This window comes from Herpailurus yagouaroundi, unplaced genomic scaffold (assembly GCF_014898765.1).
Source record: "Herpailurus yagouaroundi ecotype Mexico unplaced genomic scaffold, PumYag 213, whole genome shotgun sequence".
NCBI classification, from domain to species: domain Eukaryota; kingdom Metazoa; phylum Chordata; class Mammalia; order Carnivora; family Felidae; genus Herpailurus; species Herpailurus yagouaroundi.
Window position 1 is genome coordinate 5,159,576 of NW_024412444.1, and position 19,222 is coordinate 5,178,797.

General features: G+C 41.3%; 1 protein-coding gene and 1 long non-coding RNA gene across 3 annotated transcripts in view; one reads left to right on the forward strand and one right to left on the reverse strand.

Annotated features, from left to right (window-relative positions):
* ATXN7 (ataxin 7) overlaps positions 1-19,222 on the reverse strand; it is a 92,941-nt gene that overhangs the window by 57,570 nt on the left and 16,149 nt on the right. The gene's annotated exons all lie outside the window — the stretch shown is intronic.
* On the forward strand, positions 764-18,193 carry LOC121016770 (uncharacterized). Its single transcript, XR_005784445.1, has 3 exons — positions 764-774; positions 11,351-11,357; positions 18,047-18,193. It is a non-coding gene; the product is annotated as an uncharacterized LOC121016770 (long non-coding RNA).

Below are 19,222 nucleotides of genomic sequence, written 5' to 3' on the forward strand. Positions count from 1 at the left end.
GTGAAGTCATGACTGGCACTTGGAACTCTTCCGCGGCTTCCAGTTGCTCTTAGAATAAAAACTGGCCCATGCGGCCTTGAACAGCCTTGACCCGCGTCTCTCCCTACTGGCTGTTTGTTTGCATCTGGCCCTTCTGGCCTTTCTTTTGTTCCTGGAGCACATCATGCTCTCTCCTGCCACAGCACCCAGGCACTTGCTATTCTGTCTGCCTGCAATCACCACCTTCTCCACACCTTTACCTGCCTTATTGTTTTATGACATTCAGTCTTGGCCTCAATGTCACTTTCTTGGAGACTTGGTTAGACAGGCCCTGTTTGTTACATGTTCCCAGAGCACTGACTTAGTTACTAGCCTTGCCACAATGTACCATGCCCAATTTATAACAATCCATCTAGTTGTGTGAACCTCAATTTCCTCCCACTAGAAAAAGTTCTGTATTTATCCAGCTTCCTGCTCTAGCGACAGTGCCTGACAATGTCTAACTTGACCGACAGGAAGCAGCAAATAAATATGTGTTATATATCACTTGATGAATAATAAGTAAAGTATTAAAAGCCCTGTGGTACCATCATAAGTCAAGGTTATAATTGTGCCTTGTGTCATTTAATGACATAGAGTCATCCACTAGAATTGGGTGATACATTTAGTGATACAAACATTGAAGGGTAAGAACGGTTCCCTTGAACACATGATCAATCCCATTCCTGGAGGCCGTTTCTGGCAAAAAACTCATGTTTCAGGGCCTGATTCTCATCAGCAAATTCTCTTTCGCTAGTAGTGCAGTGCAGTAACAAAGAGCAGTTGTGGAGTCAGAGTACCTGGGTTCAAGTCCCTATTCTTCCTCTTACTAGCTAGGTGATCACGGTTAAATTATTTGATGTCTTTGAACTTCAGTTTCCTCCTCCGTGAAATATATTTCAGTGTTATTTTGAGGATTAAATGAACTAATCCATGGGGAGCACTCAGTGCTGAGCATGTAGTAAATACTCAACACCTGTGAGCAAAAGAAACAAAAACACAAAATATATACACACCAGAAATGTCTGCAAGGGCCCAGCTCTCGCTAATTAAACTCAAAGAAGACTGCCATACACACAATAGTGACTATTTTACAATGTGAGCTAAACTCTCAAGCGGTCTCGTGCTCCTACTGCTGGTCACACACTCCTTCCTGTAAACAACGAAAGGGAGGGGGGATGCAGCAGAGGAGGCTTGCTGGCACCCCTCTCACTGTAGAGGGTCAAAGGCCAGGCTTCGGAGTTTAGGCTTTACCCTGCAACACAGGGAGAATCCAGTAAGCGAGAAGTCACATGACACAAAAGGCCACTCTGGCAGGAGTATGGATCGACTTAGGTAATAGGGGGCGGGGAGCAGCACAGATTTGAGGACAGTGGTCCCTAAGGGCTGATGAAAAAGTCACAGTGAGACACCAAGTGCCTTTGCGATGAAAATGGGGGAAACACGACTGAAGACAAGCTCTGGAGGAACCGGACAGGTCAAGACCCAGGAGACTGTAGGTGGAGGGTGAGGCCAAGGGAGGAAGCCAAAGATGGAAAAACTCTGTAAAGGCAAGAGAGCCTAGTGGTTAAAAGCACAACCTCTGAAACTAGACTGGCTGCATTCAGATCCCATTTTTGCCACCTACTAGCCTTTATTCAGTATCCTCGTCTATAAATGGGTAAAGTGTACCTACCTCATAAGTTGTTGAAGGAACTAATGAATATAAAATGCTTAGAACAGTGCAAAGTCCTTTAAAATGTGAGCCTTTTTTTTTTTTTTTAAATCATCTTCCCTATCATGGTTCTCTGGTCTTTGATCTAAACAGTAGCTATGTTCCCTTCTACCCATGCCAAGCCCCAATGCCCCCCCCCCCCACCCCAAGAATAACCAGTGATGTTTTTAAGTCAAACTTCACCTAGTCTAACTTAACCCCTTAGTGGTTCTCCAATGTAGTCAGAATGAAAAACAATGTTTAGAGGGCCCTGCCTGACCTTTGCAACCTCAAGACATGGCACTCACCCCCTAATTTCCATTCCAGAATTCTAGTCTCCTTGAAAATTACCAACATGCCAATCACTTTCCCACCTCAGGACCCTTGCTAATTCTGGTTCCTCTGTATGGAATGCTCTGCCTGGCTGGCTCCAGGTCTCAGCTTATATTCCAAGAAAAGGACCTTTCCTGACCACCCCATTTAAAGATAGAGAAGATAAAAGATAAAGATAGAGATAGCAGACCCCCATCTCTTCAGCTAATTCCCTTTCTTCACTCATTAGTTATTTGTGTTTTGGCTCCGTCCCTAAGATGTAAGCTCCATGAGGGTGGGTGCACAATGCCCAACACACAGTAGGTTCTCAAAAAAAGAATCTGAGGAAGGCCTGCCTCTGCATCAGACTTCCTGAGTTCAAATCCCAATGCCATCATCACTCACCAGGAGCATGACCTTGGGCAAGTTCCCTTCGGTATTCTCATCCATAAAACGAGGTGATGCTAGCAGTTACCTTAATGGGTACTTACGAGGACAAAGTAATTTACTATACGTAAAGATCTTAGAACTGTGTCTGACATGTAAAAGGTCTGCCGTACCTATTATGATTATAATTATTTCTACTTTTACTGTCAATGAGTTACACTGACAATCCCCCAATTTCTGCCATCTATAGCCAGCACCTCTTACAACAGTATGTATTAAGTACTTACTGTGTGTGAAGTATCCTGGCAAATACTCTCTATACACCATTCATTCATTCATGTATTGGATCCTTACTATGCCTAGCCACTATTCTGAGCACTGGGTATCTATCAGTGAACAAAAATCACAACAAGAAACTCTAAGAGGTATTAACACATAAAACAAAAATAGTAAAACTTTACAATTACTAAATAAATCCTAAGTTTCAGGTAGAGTGCCTAAAGCATTAAGTCATCTGATCTTCATAATACTACCTGCACATTTCAAGGTCACCATCCCCACACTTCACAGAAAAAGCAAGAGATGCACCAAGGAGGTTACCTGCTTTAAGTGACAGAGCCAGTAGGTGGTGGACCTGGGATCTGAAGGTTGAAGGTAGGCTTTCAAAAGTACAAGTTCTCCACTTCAGTGCACAAGCCTCTCCACTGCTCTGTGCCTTCCCTGCCTCTCTCAGGACATCTCTGCTCTTCTGCCTTGTTTAATCAAAGTCAACCAAAGCATCCTATCAGACAGCAGATTGTTTAGGCTACTTCTGGATGGTCTGCTCTCATTGTTCCTCTAAGCTGTGCTTAGATACTAGGACTCTCAGCCCCATTAGTGTCTGAAACACTTCTAAGTAACCTGATAGACTTGGAAGGCTGGTCTCTGCACATACTAAGCTTTTACTGCAGTCAGTCCCAAATTTATTTCAAATTTATTTCAAACTCTCAATTCTGGATAGTCAAAAGTAATTATTAGTAACATAAAAGCTTTTAATTGCTATTTAATAAAGTTTAATGTTGCGACTGGGAAAGGATAAAATAGAATTTTATTTCTACCTTGCACAGTTTTCCCAAATTCATATCCTCTGCTCCAATAATTAAAGGAAATCAGACTTTCCTTTGACCATAAGATGTTAAACAATAGAACCAACCAGGGACAAAACTGGCCAATCAACAGTGTTCTAAAATATACATGGTTTAAGGCCCTGTCCAAACTAATATAGTCAATAAAGACTGGATTAAAAAAAAGAAAAGAAAAAAAAAATGAGATGTTTTAGGTCAAAAAGCAATTAACCAAACAGCAGGAGACCAAAGAATGAGATCAAAGAAAATAGTTCTAATATTTATGAACCAGTAACTGTGAGTAACCAGTCTTACAGTCATCCTCCCTAGATAAAAGTCACAAGTGCTAATGTTGTCACTGCTTGTACTGAAACTGAGATACAGTGCCTGGGACAGAAGAGAGGAGGCAAGTACCAAAGTGCTACGGAATTTGCATTAGGGAAGGCACGTCCGGCTACAAAGGTGACCAACATGGCAGTACACATGGCAGGCTGTCACATGTGTACCTTAAGCTACGCCAAACACTGTCAGTAAATTCTGACCTTTCAAATCAGAAACCAAGCCTAAAATGCCACGTGTCCTAAATCTGGAAGTGCTGCCACAATCACTTTGCAACACTACCATTCAGCTAAGCTTGCAGCCAATGGGTAAGCTGCGAACTAAAAAAGAGTGTTACCACTCTGCTGGTACCATAAGCAGAGTGTATATAAGGACTCGATAAAGAGTGCTCTTAATTTTGTCTTTATTATTGTTATGGTTACATAACATAACACTATAACTACAGTTACAATTTCATGACCCAATTAAGAATATCACTTCTTCTTTTGCTCAAAAGGCAGTCAATACGCAACCCCACATCTCCCAGTATCTTTTATGCAGAAAATCCATGGCTCTCATATAACTAAGTACAGCATTAACTATAAAATGGCATTGACTACTAAGCCATCTTTGCTGTTAAATGGTTAGCTTTATATAGATCATACCTTGGTCCATAAAACAAACCTCGTCAATTTTTTTTTTTAAACGTTAATTTTTGAGAGAGAGAGGGAGAGAAGGAGGGAGGGAGGGAAGGACAGGAGGAGAGGCAGAGAAAGAGGGAGACACAGAATCCGAAGCAGGCTCCAGGCACCAAGCTGTCAGCACAGAGCCTGATGCGGGGCTTGAACCCGTGAACCGTGAGATCATGACCTGAGCTGAAGTCAGATGCCTAACCGAATGAACCACTCAGGTGCCCCACAAACCTCATCAAGTTTAAAAGAAATGAAATCATACCAAGTATGTTCTCTGTCCACAGTGGAATCAAATTAAAAATCAGACAAACATAACAAGAAACTTCTAAACACTTGGAAACTAAACAGACATTTCAAATAACTCATAATCACACAATGTAATCACATTAAGAGATTAAGGAAGAAAAATCATACTATTATAAATGATGCAGAAAAAGTATTTAGGATAAAGAACCACCTCCACATAACCAGGAGTAAAGAGGACTTCCTTAACTTGATAAAGAGCATTTACCAAAAAACCTGCAACTAATATCATACTTAATGAACAAAGACTATATGGCTCAGAAACAAAGCAAGGATATCCACTTCTATTCGGCATAATAGTGGAAGCTCTAGCCAGAGAAATAAGGCAAGAAAAGGAATTAAAAGGCATACAGATTGGACAAGAAGAAATAAAAATACTATCTCTATTTGCAAATGATCTGATGGTCTATGCGGAAAATCAAAAGGAATCTAAAGAAAACCTCCCAGAATCAACCAGGTTAGCAAGAAGGATAACAGGATACAAAATTGCCTTGGTCTGTCTGGGTTGCTGTAACAAAATACCATAGACTAGGTGAATTATAAAGAACATATATTTCTCACCTTTCCAGAGACTGCAAAGTCCAAGATTAAGGTGCCAGCTGGGGCACCTGGCTGGCACAGCCAGTTAAGCGTTCAACTCTTGATGTCGGGCTCAGGTCATGATCTGATCTCACTGTTCGGTTGCTAAGTTCGAGCCCTGCGTCAGGCTCTGGGCTGATGGTGCAGAGCCTGCTTGGGATTGTCTCTCCTTCTCTCTGCCCCTCCCCTTCTTGTGTTCTCTCTCAAAACAAAGACAACATTATTTTTATAATTCAGCTTATTCTGTGTCTGGTGAGAGCCTGCTTCCTGGATCACCGTCTCCTTTTCCCTGTGTACTCCACATGAAGAAAGTGAGAAAGCTCTCTGGAGCCTCTCTTATGAGGACACTAATCCCATGAGGTCTCCAACCTCACGCCCTAATCACTTCCCAAAGGCCTCACTCCAAAAATCATTTATATTGGGGATGTTTCAACATATGAATTTGGGGGGGAAATCACAAACATTCAGCCTATGCACAAAATCAACACACAAAAATCAGTCTTTCTACATACTAGTCATAAACACGTGAAAGCTGAAATTCAATGGCTAGACTTCAGCTAGTATGTTATGCATGCTATCTGCCTTACGGTATAGCTGAGTATTGTTCAGCAGCCATGTGGCTGTGAAGAATGTAGCAAACCAGAGATCTGTATCTTTCATTAAGTACCTTAAGGGGATGTTATAAAATGTAATTAGCTCATATTCATAAAGTCTTTAAATATCTTACCAAAAACATGCCCCAGAAGGTTGACTTTTAATAGATAATGAAAGCATAGTAAGTGTCCTGAGTTTGGCTGAGATTCATCACATCAGAGACAAAAACGATCTGTAGATGTTCTTTTCTTTTTAATTAAAAAAAATTTTTAATGTCTATTTTTGAGAGAGAGAGAGAGACAGAGACAGAGACAGAGACAGAGAGAGAGAGGACACACAGACACAGAATCCAAAGCAGGTGCCAGACTCAGAGCTGCCAGCACAGAGCCCAATGCAGGGCTCGAACTCATGAACTGTGCACGAGATCATGACCTGAGTTGAAGTCAGACACTTAACCAACTGACCCACCCAGGCACCCCTGTAGATCTTCTATCTTAATGATCACAATGAAAAAAAAAGCACACACAACTCTATGTTCATCCTCAAAGCTCTGCTGCTTGAAGTATAGCCCATGGACCACACCCTACATATCACCAAGAACCTGCTTAGAACTACAGAATTTCAGACCTTGACTCAGACCAAGTAAGCTAAAATCTGGATTTTAACAAAATTCCCAGATGGTTTACATCATTGTTTGAGAAGCGCTGAAAATAGATCATACAATTTGTACTGAAAGTTGAATAATGTTACCAATATTAGAGAAATTATTCATATCATAATCCAGACTTTTTTCAGTCTGACCATCTAGCAAACCCATCTTGAGCATACTTGCTCAAATGTATATTGCTCCAGGGTATACTTAGTACACTGTACTTTGTAGAATATCTTATGTGTAATGTATATTGAATATATTAGTCTGTAGTTTTCAGTCTGGGGTTTTGTTGATCAGAGTACTGGTCTCATAGAAAGAGTTGAGAAGCGTTCCCTCCTTCTCGATCTTTTAGACAAGTTTGTGTAGCATGGGTTATAATCCTTTACACAGTTAGTAAAATTCACCAGTGAAGCCATCTGGGTCTGGGCTTTTCTTTGTGAGAAGTTTTAAAGTTACGTATTCAGATCTAGGTCTATTTGGATCTTCTAATTCTTCTTGAGTGAATTGTGGTGGTTCGGTAGTATCTTTCTAGGAATTTGTCCATTTCATGTAAGTTATCTAATGTGTTGGAATACAGTTGCTCACAGCACTCCTATACAACCCTTTCTATTCCATAAGGTCAGTATTGATGCCATCTAATTCCTGATTTTAATAGTATGAGTAATGGGAAATCTAGCTAAAGGTTTACCAGTTTTATCAAAATCAAAGCCCTCAGATCTTGTCAAAGTACCAGCTTTTGGCGTCACTGATTTTATCTATGGTTTTTCTGTTCTCTAGGTCATCTATTTACACTCTTTGTTATTTTCTTCCTTCTGCTTGCTTCATGCTGTTTACTCCTTTCACTAGTTTCTTAAGGTGGAAGGTTAGATGACTGATTTGAGATCATTCTTCCTTTTTAATAGAGCTGTTTACAGCTTTAAATTTTCCCTTTAGTACTGCTTTAGCTGCAGTGTAACAGTTTCAGTATGTTGTATGTGACCCACTGCTTATTTAGGAGTATATTATTTAATTGTCAATTTCCCAAATTTCCTTCTGTTGTTAATTTCTAATCTTAACTCCACTGTGTTTAAAAATCATACTTGGTACTTGTATGATTTCAGTCCTTTTACATTTACCAAGGCTTATGTTGTTACAACCTAACATATGATCCTGGAGAATATTCCATGTACATTTGAGAAGAGTATATATTCTGTTGTTGGTTAGTCTAGTTGGTTTATGTTTTTTAAGTCTTCCTTGTTGATTTCCTGCCTACCTATTGCATCTATTCTTTCAAGTGAGTTATTAAAATCTCCAACTATTATTTTTTAATTGTCCATTTCTCCTTTTGGTGTTGTTTGTTTTTTGCTTTTTGTATTTTGAGGCTCTGTTGCTAGGTGCATGTGCCTTTGTAATTTGTTACTTCTTCCTGATGGATTGACTTATTCATGATTATAGTATGTCTTCCTTTATCTCTAATGACATTTTTTTCAAATCTATTTTGTCTGATATTTGTATAGCCAATCTAATTCTCTCTCCCTCCCTCCCTTTCCTTCTTCCTTTCTCTTTTTCTCTTAATAATCTCTACACCCAATGTGGGACTCAAACAACCCCAAGATCAAGAACCACATAAGCTTCTGAGCCAGCCAGGTGTCTCTGGTCTAGTTTTCTTTTGACTACTATTTGAATTTTTATTAACTTTAACACATTTCTGACTTTGAACTTGAAGTAGGTCTCCTGTTGACAGCATACTGTTAGGTGATTTTTAAAACTTCATTCTGCCAATTTCCTCCTGTTGAGTAGTACTTACTCTTACATTTAATGTAATTACTGGTAAGATTTAGGTCTGTGATTTTGTTACTTGTTTTCTATACGTATTGTGTCTTTTTTTGTTGTAGCTCCTCTATTACTACCTCCTTTATTGTTAAATTGATATAGTCTAATAGGCCTTTTTAATTTTCTTTTTTTAAGTTAATTTATTTTGAGAGAAAGTGCAAGCGAGGGAGGAGCAAAGAGAGAGGGAGGGAGAGAATCCCAAACAGGTTCTCCATGCTGTCAGTGCACAGCCTGACTGCGGGTTCTATCTCATGAACGGTGAGATCATGACCCAGGCCAAAATCAAGAGTTGAACACTTAACCTATCAGCCACCCAGGTGCCCCATTCCTTTTTTATCTCCACTCCCCCCCCAAGTTATTTTCTTAGTAGTTATCCTGGGGAATTATAATTAACAACTTCAAACAATCCAGTCTGAATAAAACCAACTTAATTTTAATGTATAAAAAAAGCTTTGTTTTGACATGGCTCTAATTTGTGTTTTCCCCTTGCATGTGGGCCATACTTTGCCGTTTCTTTGTTGTCCTTTTAATTTTTTGGTGAAGGTTGGACAATTTAAATAATGTAATGTGGCAACTCTGGAAATCACACCCACCTGTCCTTGTTTGTTAAGTGACTTACCCACTCTAATTGTTTTAAAGCCTATATTCTCTGTTACGTGTGGTTAGGTCAAAAGTTTCTGTGTGGTTAGCTAATTATTCGGCAGGGATTTCCTAAAATATCTTGAACCAGTGTGTCTCCCTCCCAACCCTTGCTGAGTGGCTCTACGTGTGTGTTGGAGCATGCCGTCTGTGTGCTAGCAAGCAGTTTACAACTCTGCTTTAGCCTTCACTTCCATTTGCTTACAGCCTCAAGGTCAGCCAAAGGTAAGCAATGAGGGCTTTCTCAGGTCCCCCAATTGATGTCTTTTCCCCACTGTTTGCCTTTTAGTTTGATGGTCAGACTGTCACCACCTCAGACCATTGTAATGTTCAATAACTGCCACAGTTTTTTTTTTTTTTTTTTTAAATAAACACCCTAGGGACAGGACACATAGTGAACTCTGAGTCAGCTCAAGTGAAGCCAAGTTCTGAGAATGGAACTTTTTAGGGAGCTACCAGGCAGTTCAGAGAGTGACAAATGCTTGGAAATAGGACTTTGGGGGAGCTCCAAACCCCTTCTGTCCCTTCTGGTGGCTTCTAGGCTGCTGGTTCTCACAGGTACCACAGTTGTGGGGCAGTTGGTTTTCAAAGTTACTATAGAGCTGGTGGGGGGGGGGGGGGGTTGAAAGAGGGTGAGTTAAAAACCTCCCAGAGTTTGCTGTAGTTACAGAGATTCAGCCTTCTTTCTTGTATCAGTTTTCAACAGATCCTACCAGTGTTCATTTTCAGAATGCTGAAAAAGTTAATTTTGGCAATTCGGAACAGTGGTCTCACTGCTTTTAGGGAGGAGATTTTCAGAGGTCCTTACTCTGCCGTTTGGAAGTGCTTACTTCAAGTATCTTAATGGAAGATAGCATCATCAGTCTGCTTATTACTATTTTCAACATTGCTCAGACTGCACTGTGGACAAGGGAGGTTCGTGGTTCCAAAGCCTAAGTGAGAAAACCAGACAAGAGCTGTTTGTAACAGAACAGGTGGGAGACAGGGAGTAGTATGGACATGGGGATGGCAGTGTGATGGCACAGGTATGATTCTGAGACACTGAGAAGGCACTATCGGCACAACTTCATAATGGCCTGGATACAAGAGTGATGCAGAGAATGACGCCAAGTCTCTGGTCCTGCAGAACAGGATGGATGGGTGGTACCAGTCTCTGAAAAGGAATTCTGGAAGAATGCCAGGTCTGAGAATGAGGAGCATACACTTGGGACATTTGAAACCTAGGTGCCTCTGAGACTTCCAAGAAGATACCAACGAAGCCTTCATCCTGAAGACTCCCGACCTTTAGAGAAATGCTTTACAAATCAAGTCCTAAAACAGTGTTCCCCCCCATATGGGAAAAACAAAAACAGGCAAGGAATAAATACTAAGTTTCAATAATTCAAAGTCACCCAGGAATTTAAAATATGGTTCCAAGAATGATGAGACCCAGGCACAAATGCCTGAAACTACTTGCTACTTACACTCAAATGAATTAAAGCTTTCCCCAAAGGCAGTTTTATTTAACGAGAAATTACAATAAAAAATAAAGATAAATCTTCACTGTGTCTAAAAAGATGCGGTTGCACTCATACATGTCAATTTAATGTTCTCATCGATGCCTGTGAAAATAGCTTAAATCAATCAGATTCGTTCATGCCTCCACTCATTCCATAAATACTAGATGCTTCCTGGTTGAGAGCAGTTGATCTGACCTAGGAGGCAGCTGGGTCAGAGTAGATCACTGAAGTGCAAATTGTTCTTTTGGTCCTAACGCCAACTTTTCTCAACATCACATGTTTTTAGTTCTATATAATCATTTCTGGTAGTCTTCCCTTTGTGCAGGAAACTCACTTGCCTAACTGCTGTCTCGGGTGGATATGGGGGAGGGGAGAGACTTGTAAGAACACTAAGGGGAGAAAGAAAGGGGAGTGTTCACTTCTGGTTAATTAGTTCTATTCCTAATCTCTCTTAATGTTACGAAGGCTTCTTCTGTTTAAACAGATTAGGTGTAGTTTATTACTACTGGGAAATATTTAAGTATTCCAAGTTTGTTTTGCCTGTTTGCTCATTTCTGTTTCAAAAACTCTGAGTTAATGGGCAATACTTTCACGAGAAAACTTCACGCATTCTCTTATCTCAGTTTTACTTCTTCAGAGTGTGTAGTTTCACTCCTTGTCCTTCCGGGGCAAGCTGGAACGAGGTACTCAAAGCTCAGTTAGCACAACTGCACGCACACACCTGAACAAGGTACTCAAAGCTCAGTTAGCACAACGGTACGCAAACAGATGTGACTAGCAGATAACACCCTGCATAGTCACAATTCACAGCAATGCCTCAAGTAAAACACTCATTTCTCCTCAGCTGTTTGTCTGAGTATTCATCAAGTAAAATGTCAGACCAATGTTTAAAATACAATGGAATAACACTAGTCACCGTGTCAACCATTTATTAGGCATTCACTGGGCCAGACAGTGTGCTAAGTAGTTTACAAGCTTTATGTTGTTTAATCCTCAAAACAACCCTGTGGTATAGGTACTATTATTAGCCCAAGTTTACAAATGAGGAAACAGACATGGAATGATTAAGTAACTCACCCAAGACTGCACAGCTGGCAAGAGGTGGGGCTGGGGTTAAAGGTGAAATCTAGTTGACTCCAGATCTAGTCCCTAACCAGCATGTAAGAACATGTCACCATTCACAGAGCTCCTCCACTCCCTCCTTCAACAAGTATTTACTAAGGGTCCTACTAGGTCACCTCAGGGGAAGGGTAAACAAGAAATACAAAGATTCAACCCTTACAGAAGGGACATAGCTTCTGACATTATGAAATCTGTTTACTTTAAGGCAGTTGTGTGGGCAAAACTATTCACATATATTACTTTACACGTAGTAGGTAAAATTCACCATTGGCCTAATAAATCCCAAGTACCTTAAAAATTACACGGGAAATGATTTCAGTGGATGGGGATGGGATCTAAATATGTTCCACTGAAGAACAAAGCATTCAGCTATACTCTTACAAAACTAACATGACAATGCACGCTTTCTCCCCTCATTCAACACATCACGAAGCACTTAAGACAACAGGGAAGAAGAACTTTATGTACTAGTATATGGAAACTAACAAAGTAAGCCTCTTCGCTCCAGTAAGCCTTTGGTCTATTTTATTTTTAGTGAACATATTTCTGTCCTCCCTCGTTTCAAAAACACAGCCGACATGCTGCCTTATTTACGTCTGTGCTTATCGGTAATGACACGGCCATATCTCTGCAGACAGTTGGTTAATTAATTTGTACCCCTATCTTCTGGCAGCCTGCCTATGCAACCGAACAGCAAAAATAATTACACCATGCTAAAGTGGGAACATTTTCACTCTTCTTTTTGAGATTTCTTATCGTGGGGCTTGTTGCCTTTCTTTAAATGGGTTTGAGTTGTAGAGAAGGCTTGCAAATCAGATTAAAGTCATTAGAAGACTATAATGTTTCCATTCTTCACTATAGCATGAATATGCAATCAGGAAGAAAAGGGACTGACTGAAAACTTACCAACCAGTCAAAGGCACAAAACAGGGGCTGAGTAGAATTATGAAGAAAAATCAAGCTCTATTCCAGGCAAGACCTTCATCTCTTTCATGATATTATAATCTCAGATTAATCGATCAACACATATTTACCTAGAACCTACCATAGGCAATCTCCTATTTTCTTACACAAAACCATTTGCATCAAGAGGTATCAAACAAGAGGTTACTGGGATTCTGTACTCAACACACAAATCACAGAATTTCTTCTAACTAGAGATCACTTTTGAAACAGTCTCCAGGGATATAGGTCTAGTAGTTCAAGGTAAATACAACGGTCCCCTGAACCCAGCTCAAGTCCACCAAACATATAAATGATGTTATATAGCTTTCTGCATGCCTAATGATTTTCATCCGTCTTGATTTTAACACCGAAGTTCCATTTTAAGAGAGGAATTGGTTGGTTAGTTTCTTACGTCAGTTGAAATCATCCTTGAAAATTTCTCAGATGCTGTGTGGAGGCCAACCAGTAAGTCCCACATAGCCAGTTGTGTCACTGATGTTAGAACAGATGGCTGTTCCTACCAAATGAAATGGTTGGCTTATATTTAGGGGCCTCACTGTACAAAAAAAATCCATGTAATTCAACTCCAGAAGCACAGGACAATGAGATGATTGCACTGTGAGATGCTTGTGAGAACAGAGTCCAAATAAAGGAAAAGCAATCAATATTTCATAAGAATTTGTGTGCTTACTATGCTCAAAACACTTTTCCAAGATGCTGAAAATACACCTGTGAGCAAAATCCTGCCCTCGTGGAACTTACATCTTAGTTGATTCACACCTCCCTTTCAAGCTCATTTCAGAGCAATATGCACTGATTGACTACTGAAATTAGCCACACTGGTTTTTCTCTTTTGTACCCTCATATGGTAGAATCTGTCTAAGTTACAAGCACATACGACGCAACCCTCCTGTAAAAGTTTGAGACCTCTGTTTCTTACCAGCAGGGTCAGAAAACTAGTTTGTACTGTATACTCTCTTCCGTGAGCAAAATGCGGTAGAACGGTCAAATAACCACTCACACATACTGCTGAAAGAGCAAAATGAGGACTATGGAAGAAAACCCTGTTGGTACTGACGTCATGTGAGAGGCTGCACCGTTTTTTGTCCTGAGCTGTGTGAAGGTCCAAAACCATACGAAAAGCAGAGTAAGGGCATCATCACAGAACAGTGAAAAATGCAGGCTGTTCAAATGTTCGAGACTGTATGTTTGTGGCATTGTGCTGAGTACGGGGGAAAAAACAGCATGGTAAAACAGCCTTTGCCCATAAAGAGCTTCCAATCCAGTTGCAAAGCCAAGACATCCCCAGAAATACCACATCCCTTCATTTCAAAGCTGCTACCAAGAGTGTGTCAATATCCACCTCTGAGGAAGAATAAATAATGCACCTTTCAACTTTATAATCAATTCTGATTTCAGGAATATTAACAACAAAAAGAGGCATCTTGGAATCAAGGATATGCAATTAGAGTTACTCTGGTACCTCTCAGGTGCGGCTGTGCTACATCAGTGAAACTCAGGAGAAGGAAGGGGGTGCTCCTCTTGGTAGTCACCCAAAAGAATTTAGTTAATAATATGCCACAAGAGTCTCAGCAAGGAATCTCCTCCACAAGACAATTTCTTTTATTTATTTTTGAGGGAGGGAGGGAGAGAGAGAGAGAGAGAGAGAGAGAGAGAGAGGGAAGAGGGAGAGAGATAAAGAGAGAGAGAGAACGAGCACGAGCGAGAAGGAGCAGAGAGAGCAGGAGACAGAGAAAACCCAAGCAGGCTCCACAATGTCAGCACAGAGCCCGATTCGGGGCTCGAATTGATGAACCATGAGATCATCACCTGAGCCAAAATCAAGAGTCAGATGCTGAACTGACTAAGCCACCCAGGCGCCCCCGTACGATGTCTAAGCAAAGAGCTAGCAGTCTTTTACAGCATAACACCAGCAACATCAACATTCATCCATCCATCCATCCATCCAAACATTTATCAAGTACCTCATAGGCATCAAACACTGAAGGACATTCCTTTATGCCAGGAACTGAGTGAGGGGCTTCTTATGATTAAAACAGCAGTTCTCAACTAGGGGCAATTTTTCCCCTAGAGGGATGGTGCCAATGTCTGGAGACATTTTTGGTTGTCACATCTGGAGCAGGTGGTGCTACCGGCACCTAGTGTAGAGACCAGAGATGCTGCCAAATATCCTACAATGCACAGGACGTTCTCCCACAACAAAGAATTATCTGGCCCCAAATTTCATTAACAGTGAGGTTGAGAAACCCTCCATTAATTAAAGCACCCTCAAAACCCCTATGGGGGAAACTCTACTCTAACCGATGCCCACTTGGGAGGAAACTGAGGCTAAGAGGTATTAAATAACCAGGTCAGCGGGGAAGTGATGGAGCAGGGATTGTAACCCAGGAAATGCGAAGCGCTGTGCAACAAGCATTAACACCCTGCAAAACTCTTGGTGTGATTACAGGAACCCAGAGAGGAAGTATTTAAAAACAACTGAGTCACCAGGATATAACACTCCTCATTTCACCCTCTCTTCCCTCAGTTACCATCCAAAAGTATTCCCTTTCTGCCTCTCACAAAGGCCGTCTCTTTCCCAGCACTCCCCCATCCCATCTTGATCTCTGGAAAGAAGTGTGTAGTAGGATGACTGTCTCATTTCTGATCTCTCCATTCATCGTTCCAAGAGTGGTTCCCATCAACATAAACAAAAACATCCCCTGCCCCCAACGACCCAGAGAAACAGGCAATTCAATTCTTTCTCTGTGAATTCTCTTCCCAGAAGTGGCAGAATTTCGCACACGGTGTGCCCGAGAGGCCAGACGCAATCATAACCTCCGAGTAGGCAGGGTGGAAGAGGCAGTGGGAGGTGGGAGAGGCTGCCAGCTGGCAGGCAGATAGGAGAGGACAGGACACATGGGGGTGGTTTTCAGACTTCCCCAGCTCCTAGAGGAATTAGTCTTTGGCTTCTCAGTACAAATGCAGTGTTGGCCATTAGCTGCAAAGGAGTTAGGGCAACTGATGATTCTGAAAGTTAGGATGAACATCCATAGCTTTTCAAGCGCAAAATCTGTGAATCGATCACCCAACTTCCAATTACCTTAAAAAAAAGGGGGGGTTCCATCTTAAATATGATACAAACTAACAACAACAACAAAAAAAATCAACTAGCCATTTGGTCCAATAGGTATCTGTGAGGTATCAATTTCATTATTCCTTCAGCAGGAACAATTACCCCCCCCCCCCCCCGCCAGAAAGATTATCTAACAAACTACTCTGCAAAGGTTTTTTTCAGGACCCAAGGAAGAATACCATTTTATCAGGAGGGAAAACAAGAGAGATTACCGCAGTCACAGGGAAATTCTATTTCCTCTTTTTTTTAAAAAAAAAGAAAAATAGCTGAGAGGACAGTCACTTAACAGTCTGTTCCTTATTCAACCCCAAATCCTGTTATGAGATGTACAGTTCAGTCATCGTAGACTATCTTCAGGAAAGTAGAAAACAGCTTTTGCCTTTGAGACTGTGGAGGCTGAGGCTTACAGAGTAGGTGAAGAAAGTCAACAGTAAGTTGGCAAAAATGGTACCCCAGATTTTGTGTGGATTAAAGAGGGAATACTCCAGTAGTTTGCAATTCTCAGATGAAGCAAATCACTGTAACCAGGAAGCATAAAATTAATTCTTCTGTTAACAACAACACTTTGAAGGTCAGAATGCACCTTCAAATCACAGGGCTCTAAGGTTCTACAGGATAGAAGACTGCAATTTCAACAGCCCAGTACTTGGGGAGTAGGAGATCAGGGAAAAAAAGCTGACCCTGCCAGTTCCTTATGGAGAGGCAGACTCCAAGAGAAACGAACTGCACTCCCAGGCATCAACATACTTTTCTGTCATCTCAATGGACCTCTGACACCAGGAAAGTCCTTCTGGAGGGCGCTTTGGCATTATCTACTTAAATATACCTTCCATTTGTCTGCTCATTTACAAAACCAGCAAATAAAAATTTCACTAGTGCTAAGAAGCTTGTAAAAGCACTTGAACTGTACCACTGTCGATAAAAGCAGCAAAACTACCAAGAGCCTAAATGTCCATCCACTGAGGTCGAGTTTTAAACAACCACAGTGTATTCATATTACAAACCACTACGCAGTTTAAAAAAAGAAAGAAAAACAAAAGCAAAGCTCTATGCAATGACATGGGAAGCTCTCCTTATGGATGAACACAAAAAGGATGCTGCAGACATAAAGCTGGACCAGAGGCCCAAGAAAGGCTGCCTGGAAGAACTAAGGTCAAAGCGGGGACCTAAGAAATGAAGGTTAATTTTCTGTGGCGGGGGAGGGGATTAGACGAAAGAAGGGAGCAGGGCAGGGAAGGGTGTCTGGGGTAAGGGGGTAGTGACCCTGCACATAGGGACAGATAGACATACATGACCCAGAGGGAAAGGCTAAGGGGCTGAGAGGCTATGGTGGCCTCAGGCAAACAGAACTTTGTCCATCAGCCACATTAAGTAGTTTTAGTTTTACCCAAAGGGCAATGGGAATCCGTGAAGTCAGTTAAGCAATAATAAACAATATTCGATGTGAGTTTCACAAAAATTACCCTGGTGGCCACCTCATGTCCTAAAGCCTGTCCCTTGTTTCCCCTGAATTTATAAACAGGTTCATTTCAAAATGTCAGGTGGGACTGAGCTTCTTATCTATCTGCCTGTCTATCTGCAATGATGCAAATGCCCAAGACACCACACTATGACAAAAAATGGGTATCTTCTCAAGCTGGCCAACTTAGGATTCTTACAACCTTTAATGTAGCCAGAATACCACTAGGCTTCTAATGAAAATTACAGAAAATAATACTGCTGTGAGAACATTAAGTAAGCAAACCACAAGATTTAGAAAGTGAATAGGAGATTTTTAAAATTATCTAGAATATGGACCCAAAAACGTACTTTAACTACAAACAAAATAACAGTGGAGACTTGCTGTAAGCTTACAAAGTGGAGACTTGCTGTAAGCTTGCAAAAAGTCTTTGGGTATTTTTATTGGTGGTGCCAAACCCTACTGGGTTTTAAAAGGCTTTTGAGTGTCTGTTCAAGAGCATATTCTCTCTTTTTAGATAACTGTACTTAGGCAAACACAGCCAGTATTTCGTATATATCTACAAAGGGGTTTGAGGACCTCCCCCTGCTCAAATAAACCCAGTTTAAGAACCACTTGTTTCAAAACCCTTGTGTTTTGGTATACTTCTTCATGGTATACTTCCACCTATACTTAAAGGACTCCCTGTTCTGACACAGGTGTGTCACAGTCCCAATTTGCATTGGTCACCCACATCAGAATACCAGCTAAGAAACACTGAATGGGAGCAGGATTTCCTGTGAGCTCTTCCTAAGTAAGAGTAGAGGGGTTGGGGGCAATTTAGGGTGTGGGTGTACAATGGACACCACCTAACCCAGAAAAAATACAGCCAAGAGCAGAGAAAACCAAACAACAGCCACAACAGATGGCAATGATGTACCTTTCTTCCTAGAAGAAGGCAAAAGGCTGTAAGGAAAGGGGAACACTGATCTGACCCTCGGTGGCCTCACAGGCCAGGGATTTGGCTTGTTTTCTGCAGGAAGATCAAGTCCGTGAACACCGTCTCTGGTCTTAGGGGCTCTTCCTTCCTGACACAGTAGTCAAGGCTAGGCACCCTACATGCACAGACTCCACACGTGGGTATCTACAGCTAGTGCTCGCAAACCTTTGATCAGAACTCAGTTACAATTCCGAGTAATTAAACTTCATGTATCCCCTCCACTTTCTGGGGGGCGAGTGGGGGGGGAGTGCTCACAAGTAAATATGAGGATGAGCAGTAGAAACAAGAAGTTGGAACTTCCAGTATACACTCCATTGACTCCAGCTTTAAGGGCTGACCTCTTCTCAACCCGTGTTTCATTTTAATCCCTTAGTGGTTCTTTTAAAGAGATTGCTCCCCTCTCCCATGCCCCATATGGTCCTCTTGCAGCCATATTTAACAAAATCAGTGCACACACTCTTGGTATGTCTCCACAGAAGTAGCTACCTGCTCAGTGCCTTCAACACTGGTACAAAAACCCTTAAGCAATAGGAGTCTGTTAGAAGCCACCTCAAGTTTTAAACTGTGAGATCTGCAAAAGGTCAGGTGGCCGTTCTTCTACTCTGGCTCGTCATTTGACAGGGCCCAGATATAGACATAATTATGGCCAAGGCCTTCCAGGGAACTGCAGAGGGGCTGCACACAAAGGGATCTTATTACGAGATAGTTTCATCAGGCAAATAAGAACTGGAGGGAAGATGCCAAACCAACCGCTTGCAAGACATATTCCCTACTCGCTCCCTAATTACCTTTTCATAAAACTGACAGCACTGAAAATTTCCTGGGGATTTGGGAATAAAAATAAAAACTTGTTATCTTGTAAAATGGAAGAAAAGCTGTCTCTTAACAGGGCCTGCTAAATTCTACCAAAGCCAAACATGAAAGTCTGACCTCTCAAAGTAATCAGCACTGTTTGAAAACCGTTAAAATATATATTAAGA